This window comes from Gorilla gorilla, chromosome 8, assembly GCF_029281585.2.
Source record: "Gorilla gorilla gorilla isolate KB3781 chromosome 8, NHGRI_mGorGor1-v2.1_pri, whole genome shotgun sequence".
NCBI lineage: Eukaryota > Metazoa > Chordata > Mammalia > Primates > Hominidae > Gorilla > Gorilla gorilla.
Window position 1 is genome coordinate 124491399 of NC_073232.2, and position 8183 is coordinate 124499581.

The window sequence follows — 8183 nt, forward strand, 5'->3', positions numbered from 1 at the left end:
ATTTCCACTAAGTGATGGACACCTGGCATTATGTTGCACTATACAGATGAAAGTTTCTCAGCAGTTCACAGAGGCATAGTATGAATGAGAATCAAGTTGTTATACAGCATGGAGTAATTAAAGGTATAACAAACTTCAAAAGCCTACACTGGAGCAGCTGTTACCTGATCCACATTGCCAAAGGTGATTTAATTTTAGGAAAACAAAATCTTATGCCTCATTAGATACATGTTGCTATTTTTTATTTTATTGTTTTTGTCATTTTGTTCCTGTATTTGTAAACTGCTTTTGGTATTATAATTATACGCAGCTAAAAGCATAAGGACATATCTATTTTTTGAACATGTTTAAGTAACATTAAAATAAAGTAATTTAAATCAAAAAAAAAAAAAGAATGACACTGTTACTAGCAGCCTTCAGGGTTCATTTCTACGGCAACCATCCCTTTCCTGCAGAATGTCCAGCCCACAGGGAAATGAATGTCACTTTCTTTCAAGACTCATTTTAGGTGTTTTTATGGCCAATCTGATTTCTGGCAGGATGCTGAAGCCCATAACACAGCTACACTTCCCGCCAGCCCCACAGGGCATGGGTAGAGTTTGCATGCAAAGCTCACTAAGCAAGTGCACCCAGGCAAGGCAGACAGGGTAGGGAAAGGGCTCCTGTCTGCCTGTGCCTGGAGAGCCCAGGAGCCGTGATGCAATGATTTAATTAGCACTGACTCAGTCTGACACGCAGGGTCCCTGTTTTACGTCTGACGTGCTGTGGCAGTTGGAGAACCCAGTACCACGTGGTGGGAATAGTAAGGCTGAAGTTCTGGGAACTGAAGGATGAGAGTGAACATTTCATTGCACATATACTATCATTTTCCTCTTACGAGCTGTTGGGGGTAATTGCCTTGGAGTACAACTTCCTATTCAACCTCTCTTTGGAAATATTCTTGATCTAGAGTTTTGTTGCATAACATCTCTGTCCCTTTCTTAACATTCAACTCTCTATGACTCCACCATCAAACAGGGAGTTTTCAAATCTTGAATTCATATGGAGAAGAGTTGTGTGCCCTGAAGTCTCATGCCTACCTCAGTTTCCCCACCATTATTGCTCTCTTCAGGCATCGTCGGCTAAAACACCAATGCCCCCGGAGGTCCCACTAAGCCCCATGACCAGCAAACAATGGGGGGTATTGGATAACAGAGAGCTGAAGGCAAGAGTGAGACCCCAGTTAGGGAAGAAGAGATGGAGAAAGAATGCATATGCTTCTGGAGGTCAAGGGGACAGCCCCCCTCAACCCCACCCCAGAAAGGTAGGAGAGAATTGAAGATGCTGATATCTCCATTCTTTCAGGGGCCTGAGGCTAAGCATTTCCTTTCATCACCCTCTGCAAACTTAGCCTCCCCACCACCTCCAGAGTTTCTGCTCTGTCTGGAAAAAATGCTAACCAGCCATTTGTAAGAGATGTCACTAATAAGAGCTCACAATAGACACTGTGTGCTGTGCAGAGGGAACATCGTGAGCCTGGGGGAGGTCAAGTGGAAAGCATTGGGAACACTCACGGGCAGCCAAGGAACAGACCTAGGCCTATTCTCAAATCTTCAGCTCCCTGCTGCCCTCGCAGCATTCCTGTTCTCAGAATTTCACCATCCAAAGAATCCCACCCCAGGTGGGTTAACTGCCCAGGCTGGACATGCAGGTGCTTGGAGAGGAAGGACACAGAGAACTGGGTCTACAGGAAGGATGTAGTTCCTGGAAAGGGGCTTAGGGAGTTTTTCCCATAGGAGTGACCCCAGGGGAGTGAATACTGGGCTCTAGCTGGGGGAAGTAGGAGGGAGGTGCTGAGAGAATGGGGATTCTAGAAGACAAAACTGGTCACTTCTTCCTCCTGCCGTCCTTGAGTTTGGGCCTAGCTTCTCTCCACCAGCAGAAGCACCTGGGGAAGAAGAGCCCAGGATAGGGAGTCAGAGGCCCTCGTTTCACCTGGATCTAACCTGCCATCAAATCACAAAATGCTAGAGGTGGCCAAATCGGTCTTAGGAATCATTCAGTCCAACTCCCTCATTTTATTCTCACAGACTCTGAGCCCCAGAGAGGTGCAGGTCCATGGCCAGGGCGGCAAGTATTGAGAACTTCCTGCATTCTGGTCGAGGAGGGCTATTAAGGATTCAAAACCTATTGGTTCATCAGTGGGTCTCCCACCCCATCTAAACTAGGTCCTCTGTTCTTTTTCTCATCACATATGGGACTGAGCTGTTTGTTTGTGTGATTTTTTAAATGTTGGTCATCCCCATTCAACTGCAAGTTCCACAAAGGCACGCAGCTTTCTCAGCCTCATTCTCTATTCTACCCGCTGTGTGCCTCACACACAGTAAGCACACAACCCATATTTACAGAACACAGAATCTGTACTCTCAAAGTAACCTCATGAGAAAGTATTACACCCATTTTACAAAGGAGGAAACTAGAGCTTGAACAATTTAAATAACAAGTGAAAAAAGCAAGATTCAGCTCTGAATTCTAATGACCCTTTTCCTTAGGCTGTCTGCTTTTCTAACAAAAGATTAACAGATGTATGAGGGTTTCTTAAGCTGGGGACCTTGGTTTAGACTTTTTCAAACGTGATGTTCTAGAACCAGATGCTCCAAGACCATTCCCTGAGAGAAGAGAAGAGGAGGGGCCACATGGAGACTGAGGGCGGCCCAAAGCAGGTGTCCCCAGGCAGGTGCCCCATCTTGCCTAATCAGGCATAAGTGTGGAGCCCACAATTATCAGTGGTCAGAAAAGATGTTAGGTCAGAGGTCCAGTCAAGGAAGAGGGGGCTGAGGACCACTAAGCAGGGAGAAAACCCCAACTCAGTAACTGGGGAGGCAGACAGACAGGAATATCTGTCTGACAGGAATATTATTAGGTTGGTGCAAAAGTAATTCCGGTTTTCGCTGTTACTTTTTTTTTAGACGGAGTCTCGCTCTGTCGCCCAGGCTGGAGTGCAGTGGCGTGATCTCAGCTCACTGCAAGCTCCGCCTCCTGGGTTCACACCATTCTCCTGCCTCAGCCTCCTGAGTAGCTGGGACTACAGGCACCCACAACCTTGCCTGGCTAATTTTTTTGTATTTTCAGTAGAGACGGGATTTCACCATGTTAGCCAGGATTGTCTCGATCTCCTGACCTCGTGATCCGCCTGCATCGACCTCCCAAAGTGCTGGGATTACAGGCATGAGCCACCGTGCCCGTCCTCGCTGTTACTTTTAATAACAGAAACCAGTCATCAAGATGCAGTGAGCCCAAAGCTTAGGGTCTCGAGAAAGCCCCTGGTTGATGGAAAGGGCAAAGGCTTGGAGGCTAGACCAGCCTGCCATTGAGTCTCAGCTCTAGCACTTACCAGCTTCGGCATATTCCTTACGCTCTCTTAGCCTTAGTTTGTTCATCTGAAACACAGGGTGGTGGTAACCCCTCTACCTCATAAGGAGGAAATATGAGATCAGCCAGGGCAAAGCACTCAGCACAGTGCCTGAGATACAGTCAGCTTCCGGACAATGCTAGCTTCATTAAGCACTTACTTCAAGGCTGGAAAAACTCCAGATTTGGAGCTCCTCTTCGTGTTTAGGCGAAAGCCTGTAAGTGCTTAACCCTGGCTACCAAGGTAGGTGAGAGGGACGGGAAAGCTGATCTCGACAGGGAGAACAGAGCAGATCTCAGAACTGAAAGCATCTCAGCTCAGGGTCTGTGCTTGCTAATCACTGTATTCTCAAAGCCTTGCTCACAGCTTGGGACATGGTCAGTGCTCAGTAGGCCCAGCTGAATGAATGGGTCCAACCGAGCATGTGAAACAGTTACAATGTTTTTACCATCAGCCTGCTATCATTCATTCATTTCTCACTGGCTCTTTCAGCCCTAGAGTGGTCATGATGACACAGATGTAAAGAAAAAAAAGCATGGGCTCTGAAGTCTGCCATTTACTGTGTTAACTTGGGCAGTTGCCTTAACTTATAGTTTGCTCATTCATTAAATGGGTTGACACTCACCTCAGTGACCTCAGTGGCTCATTGTGGGGACTGAGTTAATAAGATAAAGCCCTTAGAAGAGTGTTGGGTATATAGAAAGCACTCCATCAATGTTAGCCATTATCACAAGAAAGAGCCTACCGGGTGTCACAGATTCCTAGGCTCTGGGGTCCTGGCTGAGAATTATAAAGGCATGAACCCTGCCTTCACAGCTGTCAGTCTGGTGGGGGCAATGGATCAGGAAACAAGCAATCATAAGACAATATGGTTAGTGGTCCAATAAGGGGAAGTTCAGGGGACCCTAACCTCATAGCAGAAGTAGATTTACTCAGAAAGAGACCTGACTAATCTCCTGACTTGGTCAGACCCAGAGGCAGGGTAGGGTGAAGAATGCTTTAAGCAGACAAGATAACATGTGATAAGGTTCGACCATGGTGGGTCCAGAAAACTGAAAGAGTGTTTCTGTGTGAGACAGAGGTAGAGAAGGATGAGAAAAGAGGCCCAAGAGGCACACAGGATCCAGACTATGCTGGCAATGGCAAAGGGAGAAAATGTTCCAAAAGAGCAGAGAAGAATCACATCCAAGAAGTATAACCCCTTGCACTGGGCTTGTCCTCTACCTCTTGGCAGTTTCCATAAGTTTATGAAGAGGAGCATGAGTCATTATGACAAACTTCTAGGCCCTCATACTCTGGATAATCTCAGGAAATCCCACGGGACCCCTGCAGTGAAAGCTCCCTGAGGACCACAGCAGTCAGCACAGGAAGCGTCTCCACCATCCTGTGGGGGGATGCACAGACTCATCCCACTGTGGCCAACAAAGCAGGGATGATCTGGATACCAACACTGGGAATTAAGACAACACGGACAGAAGTACTTGGGAATAAAGACAGCCACAAAGAGTGGAGAGAGGAAATGCGGTTGGCATGGTTATTTCTTAACCTGAAATGCATATAGGGAAAAATCAGTGTTAAGAATACTGACATACTGTAAAAACATTCTTTTCCACTCAATATTAAAGTAAAAGTATTGATTTCCTTGGTTTTGCATCGTATCTTCCCCTCTGCTGCCATCTCCAGCCAAACCTAACAGAGAGAATGAAGTCTGTCTTTTCTGCTGTCTTTGATCTTCATTCCAGATGGTTAAATCCTGCTGGCCCCATATGGAGCCCAGCTTTCCTCTACAGTGAGAAAGTCCTTTGACATAAAGCTATCTGCCCGATCCAAGCTCAGAAAACAACCCTGAGTAGGGAATACAGTGGGGATAAGAATGAATATCACCCGTTAAACACAGATCTTAAAGTGGGAATCAAACTTTCATAAAAGACATTCTCAGCTCCTCCTTTTTCCTCTGTAGCCAACATCACGAGGATTGGTACCAGGATTTGTACTACTAAGCAGAGCCTTTGAAGGCCATGTGCCGTTTGCAAATCAGATTTGGTGACGTTTCAAGCTAAAGCAATTAGATTTTTCATAAACTGTCCAAAACCTTCTCAGGATTTGGGGGTTCTGAGCCAGGATGGAGGATTTCATGGAGGCCAAAAGAGTAGCAAAAACTCGGGAAGGATTTCATGAGGAGCAAATGCACACAGATGTGAATGTCACATCACAAACGTGCTTGCACCTCTTGTCAGCTGCAAATAACTATGCTCAAGCACCTCAGTTTTGCCTTTGCATAGAATTCCATGATTCTGAGTTCTTTTCTTTGACTTTCTTCTTCCTACTGTGTCTGCCTCTCCTGCATTCCACGCTGCTTCCCAGGCTTCCTCGTCCTACCCCCGTGTCTCATGTCATGACATCCTAAGAAATTACTCCCTGCCCCCCAGGTTTTTAAATACCTGTATCCTTGACTTGGTGGTGTTTGAGGAATTATTTCCAATCAGTCGATTAGCAAAGCTGATGGAGACTCTGGAGAAGACAGTCCCAGACTGTGGGTGAATAAGAAGCAAGGTCTGGTTCCTCTGGGTGCCTGTTTGCACGGCCAGAGGCTGACAGACTTTGGGTGCTCCACAGTAACCTCAGAAAGAGTATCCCCGCAGCAGCAAATTCTCCCAATGCAGTTTTGAAACACCGCAAGAGGAGGAAGCCTCTTTAATCAAATAATAACCAGTCAGAGATAAGGCCTGCTAGGCTGAGCTTGGCCAGCCAATCACAGGCTTCCTTCCGACTGCAAGGACAAACAGGCCCAGGCTTCTGGAGTGCATTTCAGGGCTTGTTACAATTTAATGATGCAATGAATGGTGTCTTCTTCGCATTGCCTGGTGGGGATTTTCTAACTGGGGAGTAAAGCTCTGAGCTCAGTAACCTCATTCTCAGCGGAGGTGTCCACAGCTTGAGTGTTCACATGGGGCCTCAGGCTCCGGGCCTGGCTGTTTCCAATTTGCATTTCTCACTGCTGAGGGGAAGGGAGGCTTGACTGGGGCTGAGCGGGGCTGGGGTCCCCATGGGGTGAGCCTATTTGACACCAGATGTGCAGCTCACTGACTGTGACCCTGAAAAGTTCGTGGAGAGATGTTGGAGATGCTTTATGTGCATTTCGTATTTGTCTTTAAGCAGTCATGACTTTGGTCTTCTCTTATTTCTTCATCCTCTTTCCAGCTGCTGCCACCCTCCCCTTTCAAAGCTATTATTGCTCTGTTCGGCTTATGAAGAGCTCTAGTAAAGAGTAGGTTCTGGGGACTAAGAAGGTGTAGGGGCGAATAAAGGCCCTTGCTAGCTGTTTCCATGTGACTTTAAACACGGTCAGTCACTTCCTGTTTAGTTGTTGCAAAGACTACATGCATAAAAACTCCCTCTCCTTCCTCTGAGGTTCTTACAAGCCCTATAGACTGGTAGACAAACCCTCAAAGGGCCTTGATATATTAGAGCTCAATATTTAAAGGAACTTAAGGGGAACCCTCTTATTAGGTAAATATGCATTCGTTCAACAGTTATTTATTTTGCATCTACTCTGGTAGAGATGTGCTGACTGGGGGCACTGAGGTGAGCCAAACCTGGCACAGTTCCCTGCCCTCCCAAAACAATGTCAGCACAGGAGGTAGCAGTTTGTGAAAGAAGTCCTTAGTGCAGTGGAACCAATGGCAGGGACTGGTGAAGAGGGCTTGTCTTGAAGGGTATGGGCCTGTCCAAAGGAACCACAACAAAACCAGCAGTGGTAGACAGGAAGCGGATCCAAGTCAGAGGGACAAGTACAGTCAAATATTCTCCAAGGGGACCCCCTGCAGGGCTCCTACTGGGGAAAGAAGGAGAAAAAGCAAAGGTGTGTATCTCCTCTCCTTTTTTATTTTTATTAATTAATTACTTTTTTTTGGTTTTTTTGAGACAGAGTCTCACTCTGTCCCCCAGGCTGGAGTGCAGTGGTGTGATCTTGGCTCACTGCAGCCTCTGCCTCCTAGGTTCAAGCAATTCTCATGCCTCAGCCTCCCAAGTAGCTGGGACTACAGGCACCCACCACCATGCCCAGCTAATTTTTGTATTTTTACTAGAGATGGGGTTTTACCATGTTGGCCAGGCTGGTCTCGAACTTCTGACCTCAGGTTATCCACCTGCCTTGGCCTCCCAAAGTGCTGGGATTACAGGTGTAAGCCACCACTCCTACTGGGAAAAGAAGGAGAAAAAGCAAAGGTGTGTATCTCCACTCCTTAAAAAAAAAATTGATATATAATGTCTCATTGAAATATAATGCACACGCCATACAATTTACCCATTTGGAGTGTATATATAGTTCAGTGATTTCAAATATAGACACAGAGTTGTGCAGCCATGAGCAGAATGAATTTTAGAACATTCCATCACCCCATAAAGAACCCCCTTCCCATTAACGATCACCCGCAACTCTGCCAACACCTCATCCAGCTCTAGGCAACTACTGATCTACTGTATGTCTTCTATAGATCAGAAACGCCTACTCTGGACATTTCCTATAAATGCAATCATAGGATATGTGACCTTTGCAGCTGTTTTTTTTCTCTTAGCATGAAGTTTTCAAGGTTTACTTCATTTCTTTTTATTGATGAATAATATTACATAGTATAAATATACTACAATTTATACAGTCACAAATATCCACGATTCACCTGCTGGAGGACATTTGGGTGGTTTCCATGTTTTGTTTTTTTTTTTGTGATATCATGAATAATGCTGCTATGGACATTCATGTACAAGTTTGCATACCCTTATAGCCACGAAT

General features: G+C 45.9%; 1 protein-coding gene across 1 annotated transcript in view; it reads right to left on the reverse strand.

Annotated features, from left to right (window-relative positions):
• Positions 1 to 6173, reverse strand: part of GPAM (glycerol-3-phosphate acyltransferase, mitochondrial) — a 71235-nt gene extending 65062 nt beyond the window's left edge. The window contains exon 1 of the mRNA XM_019035412.4: positions 5833 to 6173. The gene's annotated coding sequence lies outside the window, so the exon portion shown is untranslated. The remainder of the gene's footprint in view (positions 1 to 5832) is intronic.
• Positions 6174 to 8183: the final 2010 nt, after the last annotated feature.